Genomic DNA, 24350 nt, shown 5'->3' with positions numbered 1-24350 from the left:
AAGACATCCTCCACAATACCTCGTGGATATGTAATAGAACGGTCGGCCAACTGCAAAGTCATATACGTCGGTTTAGGATCAGGTAAGTCCAACTGCTTGAAGATTGACAAAGGCATCAGATTGATGCTCACTCCCAAGTCACATAAGTATCTGTCAAAAGACCAATAGTACATGGAATAGTAAAGCTTCCTGGATCTTTAGGCTTTGGAGGTAACTTCTGCTGTAGCATAGCACTTCATTCCTCTGTGAGAGCGACAGTCTCTAAATCATCTAGCTTCATTTTCCGAGAGAGAATACCTTTCATAAACTTTGCATAACTAGGCATCTTCTCGAGAGCCTCAGCGAAAGGTATGTTGATATGAAGTTTCTTGAACACCTCCAGAAACTTCTCAAACTGCTTGTCCAGCTTTTTCTTCTGCAGCCGCTTAGAAAAAGGCTGTGGAGGATATATATGTTTCTCCCTTGTATTACCCTCAGGCGGAGTGTGCTCAACAATAGTCTTCCTTAGTTCCACTTCTTCATCCTGCTGCTTTGCTTCTTTCTCAGCCCCAACTTCTTCAGTCGACTCTAGAGTTTGTTCGGGATTCACAACCTTCCCAGACCTCAAGGTGATTGCCTTTACCTGCTCCTTAGCTTCCTTCTTTCCTGGCACTTCAGTGTCACTAGGCAATGTACCAAGTTGACGATTTAGCAAGGCATTGGCAATTTGCCCAATTTGATTTTCCAAGGTCTTGATAGAAACAGCTTGACTCTTACACCAGAGGGTTGTACTGCTTAGCTGGATACTGCTAATAAGGCTGTTGAACCAGATTCTGAGCGTTGCTCCAACTGAAATTAGGATGATTGCGGTTGTTAGGATGATAGGTGGCTGGCACAGGTTACTACGATCGCTGGAAATTGCTCACGAACTGAGCTGATTTACTAGAAATTACACACTGATCAGTCTCATGGGCACCAGCACAAAGCTCACAGACACTAGTGATTTGATTAACTCCATAATTAGCCAAAGTGTCCACCTTCATTGTCAAAGCCTTAAGTTGGGCAACAATGGCAGTTGTTGCGTCCAACTCCAGAATTCCTGCTACTTTTCCCTGAGTCGGTCTCTAGGAAGGATTATGGTACTCATTAGCAGCCATCAGTTCAATAAGTTCATAAGATTTATCGTAATCTTAGCCCACAGGGCTCCTCCTGATGCTACATCAAGCATGGGTCTAGAAGTAGGACCCAATCCATTGTAGAAGCGGTTTATAATCATCCAATCAGGCATGCCATGGTGTGGGCACTTCCTTAGCATCTCCTTATATCGATCCCAAGCCTCACACAGAGATTCTCCAGTTTGCTGCATGAACTGGGTAAGAGCATTCCTGATTGCGGCAGTCTTCGCCATAGGGAAGAATTTAGTGAGAAACTTTTGAGCAAGATCTTCCCAAGTTGTGATAGACCCTGCTGGTAGAGAGTGTAACCAGCACTTAGCTTTGTCCCTCAGAGAGAATGGGAAGAGTCATAGCTTGATAGCATCTTTAGTCACATCATTGAATTTGAAAGTGTCACAGATCTCGATGAAATCCCTGATGTGCATGTTGGGGTCTTCAGTAGGAGAACCCCCAAACTGAACTGAGTTATGTATTATCTGGATCTTGCTTGACTTGATCTCAAAAGTGTTAGCCCTGATGGCTGGTCTGATGATGCTAGACTGAATGTCATTAATCTTAGGCTTCGAATAGTCCATCAACGCCTTCGGATTTTCTGCTCGATCACCCATGGCTACTACAATTGGCTCCTACAATTGGCTCTTCAACTTTCTCTTCTTCCTCTAACTTCTTTTCTTTCGCAGAAACTTCCATATGAATTACCACAAGCTCTTCCTCGACTTTATATAGTGTTCCCTTACGAGTACGCGAACGCGTATGCAAACACCCAAGCTAGAGTACCTGAAACCAGACAAGGAACAAATAAGTAACAATGTCCGAGTCAATGAACTTTAACGACCACTGATGGAAAGCACATAAACTATAAATTAACACTGTAGTCCCTGGAAGCGGCGCCAAAAAACTTGTTAATCGCTAAACACGCGCTAATAATACACGCAAGTATACGAGTTCGCAAGTAGTATAGAATCTTTTCTAGTTTATTCCCACAGAGACTGTATTGGTTAACTATCTAATTTATGCACCTAAGCAACAATGTATGGTTATTATCCAATGCTAAGATGAAAAACAAAGTGAGATTGTGTATAACTAAGAATTACGCTAACAATTATAACTACGAGAATAAGATTGACTGAATTAATATATATGACAAACATGGGATTCTAACTTCATTAAATACTTCATTCAATAGCCTTATTATTCTTAACCTAGGCATGCAATGGTGATGACACTAATCAGATAACACAAAACTGATAAACGCCAACTTTCATTGCACGAGTACCATTCTACCAGACATCCACAAAAGAGATAGAAGCTGAATAGGCACCAATTATATTGAGACCCTATATGTCTATAGAATTTGACAAAATAACAGTTTAAGCACAAGTTATCTATCTTGATTATATAGGGCAAGTAAGATGGTTAAAATTACCTACAAATCATGCATGACATATACATGAACCTATGCTAGCATGACAAGTTCTAAATCCTTAAATTCACTTTCGCTTCATTAAGAACTAACACACTATCTTATAAGTTTGCGACGCTCATAAGACGAATACGCATAACCAATATTAGGTTATCATACAATCACCACACACTAGGCATCAAATAAATTAACTAAAGAAATCCATAAATAAATCCGCTAGAACCTCACGATAACGATTAGCCCATAATCGGACTCATCATCAACGTGGGTTCCGATGAAAACATGATATAGCAAATATAGTCTTTATACGAATAAATAAAACCAAGTACAAACAAGAGTATAGGTTTAGCAAAATAAGAAACAAGCATCCAAATTATAACTCAAAACAAAGATTCACAAGAATAAACTAGATCGTCTTCGCCTTTGTTGAATTGTGGTAAAGGTCTCTTGCCGTCTTCTCCTCGTGCTCTGGTCCGTCTCTTACTTGTTATCTACTAAAAATGACCTAATATGAATATATATAGCATCCCTCAACAATCTGGAAGCCTTTCCTTGTAGAATTGTAGTAGAAACAGGATTCTGAAATTCGGCCTCGGCGCGGGAGCGCTATCACAGCGCGGGCGCGCTGTATTTCTAGAACCCCGGTGCGGCCGCGCGCTAACACAGCGCGGGCGCGCCATCCTTCTGGGAAAAACTCAGATTTCTTCTTAAATCTTGCTGCTTCGAACCGGTTATCTACGAGCTTTTATTCCAACACCACCTGGACACTAAATTAGCACCAAAACAATGCTAAGTCATCTGATTACCTGAATAGTGCCTGAAATGCAAAAACACTAGAAAACACATTAAAACACATAACAACTTGAGTACAAATACACCAATTCAAAGCTTATTAGAGCATAATAAAGTGTCATAAATGCCCCTCAACAATGATAAACAAGTCTTGGGAATTATAAGAAGCAGGCTACAACTCAACCTTCTTTTTTGATTCAATGCTCGGACATACTCTAGATTGTGCTAATTGAGACTATTTTCGTTGTAACTGTTGACCATATATTTTTGTTGTTATCTAATGGATGAATAATTTATTTATTTATGCATATGAGCACGAGTGATTGATGTATGTTTGTAATGGTGCATTTGATATGGATATAAAATACATCCTAAAGGCACATTACATTTCACATTAATTACACTTGGCCTTCTTGTCTAAAGTCCAGTACTGTCTGGTCCAAGGTCATAGAAGAATCAGGACAACCCATGTAGACAAGGCCCGCCAATAGAGGTCGTCAAGGTCCACAAATACAAGTTTTTCATGGACTATGCCCAACACTGTTGGAAGACCAGAGACACGAATCCAAAACGGACTCAAAGTCCTACGTAGAAGGTTCTGGAGTTCCTGCCCTTTTAGGACTCCTAATTACCATCTAAGTTGGAGACTTGTCCACCAAGTCTCCCAACACAAGTCTAATCCTAGACTCACCTCTATATAAAAGGATCTACCCCTCAACCTAGAACTACGTTTTTGGCTTGATTCTCTACAACACGGAGATATGCAGGCATCTTGCAAGGACCGATAGTCCCGAACGTGAGAGCATCCATTAAAGCTCGAAGCTCACAAACCCTAGCATTAATTACTAACGCAATCTAGTTTTTATTCCACAACAGCATTCAAAGGAAGTAATAAATTATGTTAGTATACATTTTTTAACACTTCATAATTAAATGGTATTTGTAATATGTTAATGCTTAAAAAGTAAAAAAAAAATTAAGTGATTATATGTGCCTGATGTATATCAATCACTTTAAATATAAAATAACAATTAATTTTTTTTTAATTTTTTAATGTGTTTATGTGTTAGAAATGTGATTAAAAAGTCATACTGTTGGTGAGACTGCGTAGCTGTATGAACAACTATGTGATAACCCAACACGAGAACAATACTAGAACAAGACATGTTAATAATACTACGACTATACAAGAAATCAGAAAAATAAAGACAAGGCAAATACAAAGAATCAAAAGATACGAAGAAAGCTTGAAGTCTATTTACAGGTCACTGAAAGAAAGCTCATTAATATGTTCATGCCTCAGTGAAGAATAAAGGTTAAAGACTTTCAGGATTTCAGAACTGATGAAGATTCAGTGTATAAGTGCTACCAGAAGATTTCAGTTTATTGGCGTTGATTTAAGATAGACAGTGTTCGAAGCATAGGAGTCTGAAGAATTGAAGACATCGTATACACAGAGGTTAAAGAAGATAGTTGCGGTCTTGAAGTTATACTCACTGGCAGGAGTTCATGTATATGTTCAAGCATCGGTGAAGAACAATAAATGAAGTATTCAAGATTGTAGTAGCAATGAAGACGTTGTCTAAAGTACCAGAAAGGGTTCCAGTGAAAGTACATTTGTTTATTAACAGTCAGTGTCTGAAGCGATAAAGTTGTTGCAAGCTTAACAATGTAATCAAGGCCATAATACGAAGACCTGAATCGGGGTTAGTCATCTGTGAACCAGACCAGTTGTACTAGGTGTCAATAGCTCGTGAAAGGAATCTGGGTATTATTTTTAGAAGAATTGTTAAGTTGAGGAATGTACTTGGATTGAACGTTTATCTATTAAAGTACGAGAAGAGGTGCGTAGGGGTACAGCTAAACCGCTCGAGGGATTAGCCAAGTTCAAAGTTTAAGTGTTAACTTAAATAAATTTATTTAATGGACTTTAATATAATTTATTTAATAAACTTAAATGATTTATTCTATAAATTTTAATTAAGTTTATTTTATAAATCTAAATTAGTTTATTTATATAAGTTATATTTAAGTTTACTTTATAAATTAATTTAGTTACAATTTAAACTTAAAAAGAAAAGAAAAAGAAAACAAAACAAAACAAAAACAAAAAGAAAACAAAAGGAAAAAGAAATAGAAAAAGTAAATAAAAAAATGGGACCAGAAAATCATGGTCGCCAGTTAACAGTTTTATGTACAAAAGAAACCAAAACACAAAGTGTGTCTCCTGAGTCACAGGTTGCAAATAGGGAGTCGCAGGTTAGCTTTTTGTGAAATAAAAACTAAATGCTCAACCCTCCTGGTCTCCAGTTGATGTGCCAAAAATCCTTAGTCACAGGTTAGCAATTCCTTACTCCTCAGCCACATCTTTGTTGATACAATCAATTAATTTGTGTGGTTCAATTTCAGCCACACATTATAATTGAATATGAAGACTACACTATAGCAGCATAAGCATTCAACAATTTTGAGTAGTTCTGTTCATCTTCTCTCCCAAAGAGCTGAAGATTTGCAGCAAAGAGATACAGAGGAGATTTACACACAAATCCATATCAGTTATTCTTCTCACCAGAGTAACGTTATAATGCCCGATTTAACTCTTGTATATTCTTAGGGGCATTATAAATGTTACCCGATAATTAAATCCTTAGACAAACAAAAGCTAGAACATTGTATAGGATTTGATTTGTAAATCTTTGTACAAGCTAGGAACTTTATTGTTCTTAGATTATAGCTGGTTAATTTATTTACCGGAGTGTAGCAACACCCCTCGAGGATTTATATATGAATATATACTTCCCCGAATATCTTGTGTTCCTCATTTTATTGTTTCAAACACTATTCCTCTCAAGAACTCGGAACCACTAACCGAATGCTAAATTTTATATCCGCAAAAGATTCGAAAGAATTTTTTAATTTAGTAAGTATCGTATTTAACCCCCTTCTACGATACTTCAGGACCTAACACATACTATATAGGCAATTGACGTCAGTACTGTAAGTTCACTCGTTGAATGACATGATACTCTCTGTCCCAATAATTTTCTATTTTGGGATGATTCAACAGATTGTTAACATTTCCTAAAATACTATATTATCTTTATAATGGTTCCAAAATTTACCCTCACTTTCTTAATTTTTCTTTAACTTAATTCTTTTTTTAATCTCCGTGTCTAAAAACGATGTTAACAACCTATGGGAGAGTGAGAATATATGATAATTAATAGTAAAGTATAAATCGTACATATATGTATGATTATTTTATTTTATTTTTTATTTCATTGAATTTAATATAATATTTCGCCATTTTATTATGTTGGAGGACGAGTTTTGGATTGATGATAAATAAGAATTTACGAGTATGTATGTGTGATATCCCTGTATTAATTTATATATATGTATATATTTATTATATGTATGGATGTATGTATGTATGTACAAATTAATTATACAATAATTAATAATTTTAATAAATGAATGACGAGGTGAATTAAATACTATATAGATATTAATATAGGGGTATAATTGTCATATGAATTAATTTTCTCGACAAACCCCCTTGACAATGTTAACAACCTATGGGACAGTGAGAATATATGATATATGTCACATAATTATTTATTATGAAGTATAAATCGTACATATGTGCATAAATAGTTTATTTTATTTTTATTTCATATAATTTAATATAATATTTAGTCATTTCATTGTGTTGAAGGACATTGTTAAATTGATGACAAATAAGAATATATAAGATTGTATCTATATATGTATATGTGTGTATATATGTGTGTATGTGTGTATATGCATGCATGCATGCATGTATATATTTATATATGGATGTATTAATTTATTTATATATATATATTGTATATATGTATTAATGTATGTATTCACATATTAATTATAAAATATTTAATATCTTCATAAATGAATAATGAGGTGAAATAAATATTATATAGATTTTAATGCAGGGGTATAATCGTCATATTAATTAAATTGCGCATCAAACCCAATGTTGTTGTATTATATATATATATATATATATAATACTTTATCTATAGCCCGTGCAATGCACGGGCATACTCTAAATTGTGCTAATTGAAAATGTGTTCGCTATAATTATTGACGATATATTTATGTTATTAGCTAATGGTTGAATAATTTATTTATTTATGGATATGAGCACGAGTGATTGAGGTATGCTTGCAATGGTGCATTAGTAGGAAGTTATAAATTATGTTAGTATACATTTTTTGCCAATTCATAATTAAATGATATTTGTAGTATGTTAATATTTAGAAAGTAAATAAATACAAGTGATTATGTGTGCCTGATGTATATCAATCACTTTAAATATAAAATAAGTATTGATTTATTTTCTAATTATTTAATGTGTTTATGTGTCAGAAATTTGATCGACGAGTCATACTATATATGCAATTAATGTCAGTATTGTAAGTTTACTCACTGAATGACATATGATACTCTCTGTCCCAATAAATTTCTACTTTAGGATGTTCTAACAGATTGTTAATATTTTCTAAAATATCATATATCTTTATAATGGCTCCAAAATTTACTTCCGATTTATTATTTTTTCTTCAACATAATTCATTTTTCTAATCTTTGTGTCTAACAACGATATTAACAACCTATGGGATGGTGATATCTGTCATAGAATGATTAATATTGAAAAATAAAATGTACGTATATGTTTAAATATTTTATCTTATTTTTTATTTCATTGAATTTAATATAATATTTCGATATTTTATTATGTTGGAGGACGATATAAGATTGATAACAAATAAGAATGTACAAGTATGTGTGTGTGTATGTCCTTGTATTAAATTTATATATATGTTTGTCTTTATTGTATGTATGTAAGTATATATATGTACGTATGTATATATATATGTATGTATGTATATATATATATATGTATGCACATATTACTTATACAACAATTGATAATTTTTACAGAATGACAATGTGAATTAAATATTATATAGATATAAATCTAGGGGTATAATTGCCATATGAATTAATTTGCTCAACAAACCCCTCTAACGATGTTAACAATATATGGGACAGAGGGAGTATATGATATATGTCACATAATCATTGATAGTGAAGTATAAATCGTACATATATGTATAAATAGTTTACTTTATTTTTTATTTCATATAATTTAATATAATATATGGCTATTTAATTGTGTTGGAGGTCAAAGTTAAATTGATAATAAATAAGAATATATGAGTATGTATCTATGTATGTATGTGTGTATGTGTGTGTATGTGTGTGTATGTGTGTAAGCATGCATGTATGCATGTATATATGCAAGCATGTATGTATGTACGTATGTATGTATGTATGCATGCATACATGTATATTAATTTATATATATATAAATTAATATACATGCATGCATGCATACATACATACATACATACATACATACATATATATTATATGCATGTATGCATGTATGTATTAATGTATGTATGCACATATTAATTATACAACAATTAATAATTTTTAATAAATGAATGATGAGGTGAAATAAATATTATATGAATATTAATGTAGGATTATACCCCCTGTTGTTGTATTATATATAATAGATAGATAGATGTGGACATTATTGACATTTAAGAAAATCCATAAATATATAAGCATATATTAACCAAATCTAAGTTTTTATATTTAAATTTATTTTAAATTTTATTTTGGCCCGGGTTGAATATAATTTCGTTTAAACACAAATGAGTAGTATATATTATTTTGTTTGAACCCGATGTCATTATATCTACCAACACATTATCTTTAAATTTTAATTTTATTTAGCACGGTTCAATAATATATAGTTTATTTTTATTTCTTATATTAGATTGAATCTTGAACCCAGATGAATAGTATGTATTGTTTATAAAACTATTTGTATCATATATTTATATTTTGAATATTAATCCATTAGTAAGAGTATTTTATGTTAAATATAAGGAAAAATTAATTCAAACATCCCTGAACTATTTTTTAAACTTTTGCGATCCCTAAATATTTAAATTTTTTTATTTACATATTTTTGTGTAATATTGACTAGCAAACGGTACTTCGATGTGACAAACAAAAAACTAAAAAATGAATTTTGTTATAAATGAGAAGGGTAATGGTCAAATAAGTTGATCAAAACTACTTGAAGAGCTCATATACCAACACACGAAATATTAACTGTAGTGTAGATTATGTGATTTCTTGTAGCAGTGAATGTCAAAGCATACACATGAACTTAGGGATGAACTTAGGGAAGATGTATGTGATTAATAAAAAGCACGTACTCTGATGCATGTGAATACTAGCTAGTAAGGATGGCATTCCACCAGCCCCGCCCCTACCAGATCCGGTCCCCGTCCCGAATGGGTCGTGGATTCGAGGAATTTTTCGGGTTTGGGACGGGGAACGGGGAAAATTGTAAAAAAAACATTCGGGGATCGGGGTGATCCCCGATTATTTTATTTAATATAAATAAAAAATAATTTATGTGTATATTAAATAAAATAATATGAGTAAATGTAATATCATGAATAAATATAATTTACATGCATTTTTAATTTTATTAATTTTTATAGTAAAATATGGCCCAATAAAAACAATTTTAATACTTTCTTTTATTAGGAATATATTTTAATTTGGAATAGTATTTAAAATATGTTATTAAATCTAAAACATAAATATATGTTATTATTTATTAAATTATTTTTATTAAAAATTAATAAAAATATATAATTTTATTTAATAATAAAAATTAGAATCCTCGATTACCCACGAGAATCCCCGTTCCCCATTAGGGGCGGGGATCGGGAAGCAAAATAGTCCCCGTTCGGGGATCGGGGCGGGTTCGGGGAAGGAGTTAGGGTTCGGGGATTGGGGTTGGGGATAAACACTCTCCGACCCCAAAGTGACCTGATTCCCATCCCTACAAGCTAGCATATTATGTAAAAATCAATACATGGTGATTTTTCGTATATAAGGACATCACCTCATTCTATTTGAGATACACATATTTGATTACAAATCCATTCATTATTCTCGTTGTTACTAAGTCATTATTAGTTGTCATCTTGTTTTATTTCTTATACATAATAATCTTATTAGCTACTATTAGTTTATTGAATTGATTACCATAATATTATAACACGTTGTCAGCACGAGTCTCTACTGGAGCTTATACAAAGATACGGTTCATTTTACTCGACGAAGTAGGAGTCTCTGCCCAAACTTATACTCAAGAAAAAGAAGGCACAATCAGTTCTTCCAGACCAAGGAGACGATTCTCTGCCAACTGAAGTTTGGTTTATTTAAGAAGTACGACTTGATTTTATTCATGAATCTCTGCAAACTGAAGTTGTAACAAAACGGGATATGATTTAAAGGTACTCATTATATTCTAAATATCATCATTTGTTACATAATCATTTATATTAGTGTTTATACTATAAAGATTGTTATGCCATCAAGTAATATCCAAAAGTCTTATGGTTGGCCATGTCATCGTAACTTTTATATTAATAAGATATGTTATTGCTTGGAAATAATTGTTTAAATATTTATATGATGCATTATATCATGTTTTAATATTTATTTTACATTCAAAATGGCAAATCTTACAAAATTAGATTTTCTTGCATTAGATGTGTTTGGGGATAAATATTTGTCTTGGGTGCCTGATGTGAAATTATATCTTAGTGCTTACAGGCTAAAAGACACCATAAAATCAAGGAAGACTTCAACTATTGAAAAAGTGCCAAAGATATCATTTTCTTAGACACCACATCCATGAAAATTTGAAATCTGAATACTTACTGTCAAAAAACCCCTCACCCTTTGAACCAATCTCAAATATAGGTTTGATCACCAAAGACTTGTATGTTTTCCACATACCCGATATGACTGGATAAATATATGGTTTCAAGATTTTAAATCTGACGCTGAATATAATTTTGCCTTGTTCAAAATAAACTCAAAACTGATCTTGTGTGGTGAAAATATTATTGATGCTGACTTGATAGAAAAGACCCTCTCAATCTTTCACCCCACCACTATGATTATGGCACAACAATATAGAGAGTGTAATTTTTGGAAGTATAGCGAGCTTATATCTCTTCTTCTTGTCACTGAAAAGAATAATGAGTTGTTACTGAAAAGTCATCAGATACGTTTCACAGGCTCTGTCCAATTACCTAAAGTACACAATACGTCATTCCAAAAGAACGAGCATGGGAAAGGGTATAGAGGAGGACGAGGATGAAATTATGGGCGTGGAAATTTTCAAGTCAGGTTTTAGAATTATTATAACTCTGGCCACATGAACGGGTACCATGATGGTTACAATAACTCTGGCCATCGAAAGTGACAACGTGAAGTGCCAAATAAAATAAAGGCAACACAAGAAGGAGATATTAGGGAAATCTGTGTTAGATGTGGGGCTAATGGGCACTAGAGACGTTCTTGTCACACACCTATAAAGGGTTTCGTGCACATAATCACAACAGAAACGATGTAAAATTAAATTAAAATCAAAATAAAATCGAAACCCTACGCAGGATCCATCCAAAAATAAATATTTAATCTGTAGTAAGAATATTTGCCTTAAAGAAGCTTTAAGAGTTCATTAATAGAGGATTAATGGAGTTCCATATCTTGTTGAATCTCCACGTATCCCGCTCTCACGATCTACGCTCTACAGTATCCACACGAACGCTTTTCTTAAAGGATTGATGTGTACTAGCACCTGAAAACTCCATCTTTACCTCTCTTCCTTTTTCTCCTTGAACGGATAGGGTTTTGTAAACCATGTATCCTTATATATAAATCAGCCCTCAAAAAATTTATATAGAGAGAATAATGAGTTTTCTAATTATAATTAATACTAATTTGAAATCTCAATTTATTATTTAATTAATTCAAACTTAATTAATTAATAACTTCTTTCGAAATTAGTTTAAATAATTTCTCTATTTTATTTATTCAATTAATTAAGTCATACCTAATTAATATAATAAAAAATTACTTATTTAATCTAAATTCGTAATTTAAATTATTCCTCCTTCAAGCGTTCTTTGTGTGTGACCATATAGGTTATTATTATGGTGGAAATAATTTTAATATCTCATATTAAATTTATAAATAATGAGCGGCATCTAGTAATACATCATTGCTACCAAGTAATAATAATTAAATCGGTGATTCGATTAAACCTTTCGTGATAATGTACAATGTAATATAATCTCTTTAACCAAATATTATAGATTAAGCTAGAGGCATGTAATGTGTCATTCTCATCATAGTTTAATCCAAGTTTCCATGATCAGTGAGTAGACTATCATATCAAATCAACATTTGAGCGTGGTCACGCATTTCATAGTATAGCTCACACAAGAGGCCGATAATATCACTCCTAAAATAGGAGGGTTAAATCATATATAGATCATTCATATTTCTTATACGATTCATAATATACCCAATGTCCACTTTTATCATTATCTGGTCAAGGATAACTTTTAATGAAATCAAAGTATATTAATTCTCGTATAGAAATATAATGACTTCAGGTCTAAGGACCATTACATCATTATCTCTGTGAGAATAACTTATGACACTATAAACATGTAGTATCTCAAAACGGGTCAATCCAGCACCATGTATCTAATATATGTGCTTGTATTTTGACTTTGGTATCACCATACCTATCATCAATGAGATTTGATCATCAGTCAACAAACATACTAGTCTTAATGCATTATTATTGTCCCCTATAATAATACTCGACTAGGGACCTTTAGGAATATTGATACTACTCTCATAATCTCATTTTTAAGTCACATACTTAGAGATATAGAATTGCATATTATAATCCAATGCTATTTATTAATCTAACATTTATATTACAGTAAATTAAGAATTAATAAATTATAAAAGGAATAATCGATAGAACATAAATATTAATAATCCAATTGTCTTAAACTAAAACATCATAGTGTTGTCTCTAGGACACAAATACTAACAATCTCCCACTTGCACTGGAGCCAATAACCCATGTATCTAATACTCATGAAACTAGTATGACCATCGTGCTTGTGCTGCGACAAAGCCTTAGTTAACGGGTCTGCAACATTATCATTACTATGCACTTTACATTTAGATTTCCTTGATAATTAATCTCACTAGTAAGGTGATATCGCCTAAGGACATGCCTAGACAGTCTCCTTGGTTATTTCGAAAACATCAATATATTTGGATTCCATTATAAAATCATTAATGTTCTTGCTGTGAACTATTCCAGCTAACATCACTTATATTTAGACAAAACACAAAACATACATAAACACATAATTATCCTTTTCTGTCCAAAAAATAGGTTCAGAAACTAGCATCAATGTAACCCTTTACAACTAGTTCCATCTATTCTTCATACACAATAAAGAAATCTTTAGTCCTCTTTAAGTACTTAAGAATATTCTTAAAAATTATCCAGTGACCCTCACCTGAATTAGACTGGTATTTGCTCGTCATGCTCAAAGCGTACGAAACATCAGGATAAATACATATCATTGTACACATTATAGATCCAATTGGTGAAGCATATGGAACTTTTTCAAATGGCCCTTATCATCTAATGATTTAGGGGGAAATTATCTTTTGAGATCACTATCCCATAAGACATCGAAACATATCATTTCTTTGTCTCCTACATCCTAAAATGATGCAATACTTTATCAATGTATGTAATCTGACTAGGTCGATTAATCTCTTCAATTTATCTCTATAGAACTTGATCCCTAATATATAGGTAGCATTGTCTAAGTTTTTCATCGGGAAACTATTTCTCGACCAAGTCTTAACAGCCTTTAGTGAGGGTATGTCATTCTCTGTTTGTTATATTTCATCTACATATAATACTAGAATGTCACATGGCTCCAACTAACCTTCTTGTAAACACATGGTTCATCTTTGTCTTGAATAAAGCCAAACTCTTTCACAGTTTCTTCAAAATGAATATCCATCTCCTTGAGGCTTGCTTCAATCTCTGAATAGATAGAAGCAACTTAAAGACCATCTTAGCAAACTTTGGATTGACAAAACCCTCAGGTTGATCATATATACATCCTCTTCAAAGCTCCCATATAAGAAAGCGGTTTTGATATCATTTGCCAAATCTCATAGCCAAATAAGCAGCTATTGCTAGCAAAATCCTGATGGACTTGACCACAGTAACTGGTGAAAAAGTCTCATCAAATTCTATACCATGAATTTGATTGAAATCTTTTTCCACTTGTCGCGCTTTTTAGGTCTGTACTTTACCATCCATTTCGGTTTTCTTCTTGAAAACCCACTTACACCCTATAGGTTTTACCCCTTCGGGTGGATCAACTAAAGTCAATACTTTATTTTGATACATGGATTTCATCACGGATTTCATGGCCTTCATCCATCTCTCGGAGTCTGGACTGGTCATAGGATCTTGGTAGGTGAGAGGCACATCATTATCCGTAAGCATCACATCACCATCTTGAGTCAAGAGAAATCCATAATTTCTCCCGGGCTCATGGTGAATCCTACTAGATCTACAAACAACCTATGTTTTCTGAATATGATTACTTTCAACATTTTGATGTACATCCTGATCGTGTTCCAACTCTAGTTCAATGTTATCATGTGGTTCTCGATCTTCGTCGAGATGCAGTATCCTCCCACTAGTTTTCTTAGAAAGTAGTTCTCCCTCAAGAAATAAAGCGGTCCGAGCAATAAACACTTTCTTCTTAAAAAATTTACAAAAATTATACCCTTTAGTCTCACTTGGGTATCCCACAAAATAGCATCCATCTAATTTTGGTCCAAGGTTGTCGGAGGCTAAACGTTTCACAAACGCTTCATGTTCCCAAATTTTCATAAATGACATGCTGTGACGTTTTTCAGTCCATATCTCATATGGAGCCTTTTTAACCACTTTTGTTGAAAGCTCGGTTGAGCGTATATGCAGCCGTTTCTAGAGCATAACCCCAGAAACTGATTGAAAGATCTGCTTGACTCATCATCGATCGCACCATGTCCAACAAGGTACAATTTTTCATCTCAAAATATCAATTCCATTGAGGTGTTCCGGAAGGAGTAAGTTGTGATACAATATCACACTCCTTCAAGAAACTCTTGAATTTAAGGCTTAAGTATTCTTCTCCACAATCTGATCGTAAAACTTTTATACTTTCCCCTCTTTGCTTTTCTACTTCGGCCTTATATTCTTTGAACATTTCAAAAGAATCGGATTTGTTCTTTATAAGAACCATATATCCATATCTACTGAAATCATCGGTAAATATTATGAAGTAGTATAAGCCACCCCTTTTTATTATACGCATTTTATCACATACATCATTGTGTATAAGTCTTAATTGTTTAGTGGCCATTTCACCTGATCAGGTAAAAGAAGCTTTAGTCATTTTTCCAATGAGACAATGTTCTCATTTTTTGTATGATCAAAATTAAACTTATCCAAGTATCCATCTGTATGTAACTCAGAAATGTGTTTCTCATTAATATGGCCTAAACGACAATGTTAGGAGTAATGTTTGATTTGAGTCATCGTAGAACATATAAATTGTTAACTAATTGTGCAAAATTACAAGTCTTATCATTGAAATAGAATAAACAAATGTTATTTATTTATTAAAATGAAATACCTTTCTTGTCTTGACAAAAACTTTATATATGTTTTCGCTAAAAGAAGGCACGTAATAACAATTTACCAAGTTCTCAACTTCACCTTATGAGAAAAATTAGGCACCGGGTTCCTCCAACTAGAGCAATAACTTTTGCTTAAATTCTAACCCGATACCTGAAGCTTAGCCATTGTTGGTCTTCTTTTTTAGATCTTCCAAATAAGCTTGACAATTTAACTTCCAATCATCCGATTATTACCATAGAAGTGACAATCGTCTTCTTTAGCAACACCACTAATAGGCTTCAAAATCACCCTTGGGATTGGACTTTGGTTTGACACTGAATAAAATCAAATTTGAACCTTGATTGTCCATTTTCCTTTCCCAATTGCATTACATGTGTACACCATTAATATGAACATAGTTCATGCCTTTACCGTGTTGTTTTCAGTTGTTCTAAACATGTTTAACAACTCAGTGAGTGTTTTGTCTATCTCATTTCTTTTGTTCTTAAAAAACTAAGAATAGAAGTTGTTCAAAGATTGTTTGATCAAATCAAGCTGAGTCTATAGACCATTCTTGAAACCTAAAATATCAAGGTACGTATACCTATCATCTTTAGAACATGTGGTCCAATCGGATATCATTCTCCCATTAATGCAAAAGTATAGTGCCTTATTATTGTCAAATCTTTCTGGCGAGCCTATCCTTCAAATATCCTTTGATGGTGCTCAATCACATCATAAACATCAATATGCTCTTGTTGCTTCTAAATCTCAGCACTCATAATTAAAGGCATAAGACATGAAACATCAGTTGCATAATCAATTTGCTTCTAATAAGCATTTTGTTCAGCACATGATACATTCTCAGCTAGAAGAAATAAGGGAGAGATTTGAGTGACATCCTTGAACCTGAGGACAATCCTTAAGTTTCCATGTCAGTTGAGTAAATTATTTCATGTCAGTTTGTCCTTCTCAAGGACTATTACATAAAGATATTATTTGTGTTATTTTTCGTTTGATATCTACAATATTAAAGTGCATAAAATGAATTAGTCTACAAGTAATCATTAAATTATGTTCAAGTGATTATTCATATATATTCATAATATATATATCCCACTATTTTTATCAAATCAATAGTCCTGACTATTAAATCGGAAAAAATATATTTTATATCCTTTCTAGTGAGCCAAGATCCATATTTCACCATGCGTTAGGTCAGCTTTGGCTTTTCTCCTAAAACATGATTATTTAGGTAGAAAATATTTGTCAATTATATCAACTATATAACTCTTGGATAGCTTGGTGGAACAACATTTGTTTATAATTATCTAATAAATATCTCCAAATTTTATGCCTCTAAGTTCACAATCCTATTGTGGTAACTTAGTTAAGTCAAACCCAATAGTCAAAAAGTATCAATATACTTCAACACATCTTCCATGATGGATGGGAGTACCTCACTTTGGTGAGTCCACTTCATATCGATCTAGGGATTAACACATTGGACTCGTTGGAAGGCATATGATCTACTTACTATTAACTTTAATGTTTCGTTAATTTTAAAATGATCATGATACCATCATAAATAGATTCCCAATTTTTCCTTGCATAAAATACTTCAAATCAATATTCGTGAATGGTTTGATTTCCAGGTAGTGAGTGAGTCACAACGGTCTCGCTTAAAACCCACAACCTTACAAGTTCAATGAACTCGCTTTTGACAAAACTGCCCCATGTCGAGAATCTCATAATCGTTTGTTCATTTTAAAGTCTTGAATTGTTACAGATTTTATCTAGCTTAGCAAGCATGGCATGAGTGTCATATCTAATACATACATCCTTAATCTAATTAAGCATGAATCATTAAACTACTTTACACATACATGTTAGTGTTTGTGCCCTAGAGACAACACTATGATCTTTTAGTTTAAGACATTTGGATTATTAATATTTATATTCTATCGATTATTCCTTTTATAATTTATTAATTTTTAATTATTGCGATATAAATGTTAGATTAATAAATTTCCTTGGAATATGATATGCAATTCTATATCTCTAAGTACGTGACTTAGAAATGAGATTATGAGAATAATATCAATATTCCTAAAGGTCCCTAGTCGAGTATTATTATAGGGGCAATAATAATGCATCAAGACTAGTATGTTTATTGACTGATGATCACATCTCATTGATCATAGGTATGGTGATACCAAAGTCAAAACACAAGCACATGTATTAGATACATGGTGCTCGATTGACCCGTTGTGGGATACTACACTTTGATAGTGTCATGAGTTATTCTCACAGTGATAATGATGTAATGGTCCTTAGACCTGAAGTCATTATATTTTATAAAAGAATTAATATACTTTGATTCCATTAAAAGTTATCCTTGATCGAGTAATGATAAAAGTGGACATTGGGTATATTATAAATTGTATAAAAAATATGAATGATCTAGATGGGATTTAACCCTCCTATTTTAGGAGTGATATGATTGGTCTCTTGTGTGAGCTAGACTATGAAATGCATGACCACGCTCAAATATTGATTTGATATGATAGTCTACTCATTGATCAAGGAAACTTGGATTAAACTATGATGAGTATGACACATTACATGCCTCTAATTTAATCTATAATATTTGGTTAAATGGATTATATTACATTGCACATTATCACGGAAGGATTAATCGAATCACCGATTTAATTATTATTACTTGGGTAACAATGATGTATTACTAGATGTCTCTCATTTTTATAACTTTAGTATGAGATATTAAAATTATTACCAACATAATAATAACCTACATGGCCACACACAAAGAACGTTTGAAGGAGAAATAATTTAAATTATGAATTTAAATTAAATAAGTTATTTATTTTATTTATGATATTAATTAAGTATGACTTAATTAATTAAATAAATAAAATAAAAAATTTCTTAAACTAATTCTGAAATAAGTTATTAATTAATTAAGTATGACTTAATTAAATAATAAATTGGGATTTCGGATTAGTATTAATTATAATTAGATTATAATTAGATTATAATTAGAAAACTCATTCTTCTCTCTATATAAAGTCTTTGAGGGCTGATTTATAAAATAAGGATACATGGTTTACAAAACCCTAGCCGCTCAAAGAGAAAGAGGAAGAGAGGTAGAGATGGAGTTTTTAGGTGCTAGTACACATCAATCCTTCAAGAAAAGCGTTCGTGTGGATACCGAGGAGCGTGGATCGCAAGAGCGGGATATATGATGATTCAACAAGGTTTAAAACTCCATTAATCCTCCATTAATGAACTCGTAAAGCTTCTTAAAGGTAAAGGTTCTTACTACAAGTTAAATATATATTTTCGCATGGATCCTGCATAGGGTTTTGATTTTATTCTGGTTTTAGTTTAATTTTATATCATTTTCGTTGTGTTTATGTGCTCAAAACCCAACAATGGTATAAGTGCTACTTGCGAAAGTGTTTAATTCATTTATGTGTTTAACCGTTTTTGATATACAAGCATGTACGTGATTTTCCATGTTTTGATGTTGATACAATATGTTTGTACATGTATGGTTTAAATATACGATATTCATGTGACTTGTATAATCATCTAATAATTATATAATCTATATGTATATTGATGTATATATGATTTATATTTGTTCTTATTATGAGAATCATATTAGATACGGATTCTAAATCAGATGTTGTAGATTCTATGAAATCTGGGTCTGGTGTCCGATTTTCACGAACGAATACCCTGTTCGATAGGTAATCGAGCGCCTGAACAAAACTGATAGTTAAAGATATCAACTACTCGTCTATAAGGCGTTTGACGTCAATTACTGCCAGTAAACAGCGAATTAATGTTTCCAGAATTTGATTCTGATTTTTTCATATTTTTTCCATATATTGTTTTTATGATTAGATCATGATGGGTATGATATTTTAATATCATATTATGTCTTCTAACATGTTCTTATGTGTTAATTGAGCTTGGTGGATGGTTATGGCTTATGACCTTAAGTTACTGATTTTGGTTTTTTAAATACGGCTTGCATGTCGTTCGATCTTGTAATTATAAATCTCGAATGTAAATCGAGTTCTTCTTGTAAGTTCATTATATTAGTTATTATATTTCATTCTTGTAATATATATAAAGATTTAATATCAAGGAAGGGTAATCTCACATGCAGGCCATCCAAGGAAGCAATACAAGGAAGAGACAACTCAAGAAAGAAGACATGTAATAGTTAGCTTGTATATTTTTTCCACCTTAGATTGATCTAGATCTTTGTCATTAGCTTGATGAAGATTATATAGGATGAAGGTATAATCAACCACGTTTACTTTATTGAACTTTACATATATATGCTCATATGATGAATGTATGTGTAGAGTAGTTTAATGATGCATGCTTAATTAGATTAAGGATGTATGTATTACATACGACACCCATGCCATGCTTGCTAAACAAGATAAAATCTGTAACAATTCAAGATTTTTAAATAAATAAAGGATTATGAGATTCTCGTGTTTATGAAACACGGAATAGAATACTAATCTTTTTTTACTTCCGACATGGGGCGATTTTGTCAAAAGCGAGTTCATTGAACTTGTAAGGTTGTGGGTTTTAAGCAAGACCGTTGTGACTCCCTTACTACCTGGAAATAAAACCATTAACGAATATTGATTTGAAGTATTTTATTCAAGGAAAAATTGGGAATCTCTTTATGATGGGATCGTGATCATTTTAAAATTAACAAAACCCTAAAGTTAATATTAAGTTGATCAGATGCCTTCCGATGAGTCCAAAGCGTTAACCCGTAGATCGATAAGGAGTGGGTTTGCCAAAGTGAAGTAGTCCCATCTATCGTGCAAGATGTGTTGAAGTATATTGATACTTTTTGACTATTGGGTTTGACTTAACTAAGTTACCACAATAGTATTGTGAACTTAGAGGCATAGAGTTTGGCAAGATTTATTAGATAAATATGAACAAATGTTGTTCCCCTAAGCTATTCAAGAGTTATATAGTTGATATAATTGACAAATGTTGTCTACCTAAATAACCATATTTTAGGAGAAAAGCCAAAGCTGACCTAACGCATGGTGAAATATGGATCTTGGCTTACTAGAAAGGATATAGAAGATATTCTTTCTGAATTAATAGTTAGGGCTATTGATTTGATAAAAATAGTGGGAGATATATATTGTGAATATATATGAATAATTATTTGAACATAATGTAATAATAATCTATAGACTAATTTATTTTATGCACTTTAATATCGTAGTTATCAAATGACAAATAACACAAATAACTTCTCTATGTAATAGTCCTTGAGAAGGACAAGCTGACATGATATAATTTCCTCAACTGACATGGGAACTTGAGGATTGTCCTCAGGTTCAAGGATGTCACTCAAATCCCTCCCTTACTTATTCTAGCTGAGAATGAAACATGTGTTGAACAAAATGCTTATTAGAAGCAAATTGATTATGCAACTAATGTTTCATGTCTCAGTGCTGAGTTTTAGAAGCAACAAGAGCATAATGATGCTTATGATGTGATTGATCACCTTCAAAGTATATTTGAAGGATAGGCTTGTCAGAAAGATTTGACAGTAATAAAGATGATAGGTATACGTACCTTGATATTTTGGGTTTCAAGAATGGTCTAGAGACTCAGCTTGATTTGATCAAACAATCTTTGAATAACTTATATTCTCGGTTTGTTAAGAACAAAAGGAATGAAATAGATAAAACACTCACTGAGTTGTTAGGCATGTTTAGAACTGCTAAAAACAACACGATAAAGGCATGAACTACGTCTATATTGATGGTGTACACATGGAATGCAAATGGGAAAGGAAAGTGGATAGGCGAGGTTAAGATCTGATTTTTATTCAATGCCAAACCAAAGTCCAATCTCAAAGGGGATTTTGAAGCCTATTAATGGTGTTGCTAAAGAAGACAATTGTCACTTCTATGGTAGTAACCGGATGATTGGAAGTTAAATTATCAAGCTTATTTGGAAGATCTAAAGAAGAAGACCAACAATGGTCAAGTGTAAAAACCAACAAATTTTGGAAATTTTTGAAACCCTGATGAAAAGTAAATTTTTCTGATTTTGCTGATTGAGTAAAATTATCATACCACCCTAAATATGAGTTCTGTTATGGAAATTTGGAGTCCATATTAGTGTTCTGTAATATAAATGAGTGTATGTAAAGGTCATCAAAATTCAAATTCGAACACTTTGATTTTTCCCGAAAATCCACCAGACACCGAAGGAATTAAGTATAAGGTAATAAGATTAAAGGAATTAAATTCAAGGATTATAGCAGAGGATCATCAAAGGAATAAAAGATATTAAGAAGGGCTTAGGGAAACCCAAATGATAAGATCCCGAATATGATCCCTCAAACGATCAACGAGAATGAGAGTTAAGGGAACCGTAAAATAAATAAACGACCAAGGGGCAAGCACATGCAAGTAGCATGGGAAGGAAGATTCCAAGAGAAGCTAAAACATTTGGTTGAAAGTGAAGACACCCTCACACCACAAGAAGTGGACATGTGGCGAATGAGTGATACAAGCAATGACATAATCACTTTTAAAAGCTAAATCAAGATATTTTAGCAAGTATTAATCTCCACCAAGTATCCATTTCATAAAAATCAAGATCAAAAGCAACAAGATCAGCCCCCCCCATTTTTTAAGAAAGAAAAGCTTGAAGAAAGGAAGAAGAAGATGGAGTGATAGACTACTCATTTTTCCACCGAGTCTTGCATACTTACACTTAAAATGAATCTAGGAAAAAGAGCTATTCATCTATGGTGTAAAATCTATCACCCACTCACTCTTTCTTGTTTATTTATAGAGTTAAAGATCTGGATGAATAGTATTTTTTAGAATTAAATTGCTTGGAACTTGGTTATCACTACATTTAGGTGTTGTATATAGCATGGATTGATTTTGTAATTGATTAGATGAATTGTTTGAAGTGTTTTGAATTTAAGCCACGGTTTTCTTGAATATTTAAGGAGCATTTGACTAAGTGGAGGGAGTATAAGGTGGATGGTGAGTTTATGGGTTGTTAGGAATATGTTGTAGACTTGATGATATGCTGCAAAAATACCTTAGTAGATTTAATCAAGTGAAATTTGTAGCTCTCAATGGATAATTTTATTAGTCATCCGTTGAGAGAGTAGCTTATGTTTAAATAAGTTTTAGTAGCACATTCCTGCATATTGTAATGCCTTAGAGAACTAGAAGTTGTAGGATATTCTAAGTCATGTTGACTACTAGATTGATATGCAAGATAGGTTGGCTAATTGTGAATATTAGATGCCTTGCAATCTTGTATAAGTGAAAGAGTTAACTGCCATGAAGATATTCTCAACGGATGTTCCACAAGATTTTGACGGATAATCAACTAGAGTTTCAATGGATGATCAACCAGACTCTCAACGGATAATTCAACAAAGTCTCAACGGATAATCCAATAGGGTTCCAACGGATGATCATATTGAAAAAGCAGTTGATAGTGACTTGACGATCTCAACAAAGATTTAGTTTTAGTCAATGGAAATTGACTGATCTAATCTTTTACGGAATCGATCCCCCTTTGACTGTACAAGAATATGTGGAGCTCAGCATGTCTGGAAGCACAGGAGAACGTTCTTTTGCTGATATTATTACCAGTGGGTTGATTGTATGCAAATAGAATGTGGCAGCCTATTTACAGGTTTGAGAGAACAAAGAAGCATTTCCATTTCCATGCTTACTTTAAGAAAATTAAAGATACTGGATGGAGAAATGAAAAAGCATGTGATTAGAACAAAAACATTTTGTTTTATTAGTTTGTCTTATTCACTTGTAACTTGGTAATATATAAACCAAGAGTAGCTAGTAGTAAATAAAGCAATCAACCAGAGAAATAGAAAAAGCTGTAACTATGAAGAATTTCTTTGTTCCTTGTGATTCTACTTGTAAGCAGCTGTGTACAATCTTTGTATCCCAGAGTTCTCGAAATATATATATCACTGGTGGATAAGTTCAATCCACCAGAAAGTTATTAAATACTTGTGTTTAAATTACTTTGTGTTTGAATACACCAATACTTTCATTCCGCACTTTTACATATTCAAACACTGTTATGTATATTTATTAGAGAAGTTCATAAAATCAAGAAGAAACCAAGAATTACATTCAACCCCCTTCTGTAATTCAACTGTTAGATT

The 24350-nt window shown here is 32.5% G+C and overlaps 1 non-coding gene across 1 annotated transcript; it reads left to right on the top strand.

Annotated features, from left to right (window-relative positions):
- The first annotated feature begins 1265 nt into the window (after positions 1-1265).
- On the top strand, positions 1266-1372 carry LOC141699300 (small nucleolar RNA R71). Its single transcript, XR_012565773.1, has one exon. It is a non-coding gene; the product is annotated as a small nucleolar RNA R71 (small nucleolar RNA).
- The last annotated feature ends 22978 nt before the right edge of the window (positions 1373-24350 follow it).

This window comes from Apium graveolens, chromosome 11 (genome assembly GCF_009905375.1).
Source record: "Apium graveolens cultivar Ventura chromosome 11, ASM990537v1, whole genome shotgun sequence".
Taxonomy (NCBI): Eukaryota; Viridiplantae; Streptophyta; class Magnoliopsida; order Apiales; family Apiaceae; genus Apium; species Apium graveolens.
The sequence above is the reverse complement of the archived record's forward strand: the minus strand, read 5'-3'. Positions and strand labels throughout refer to the sequence as shown.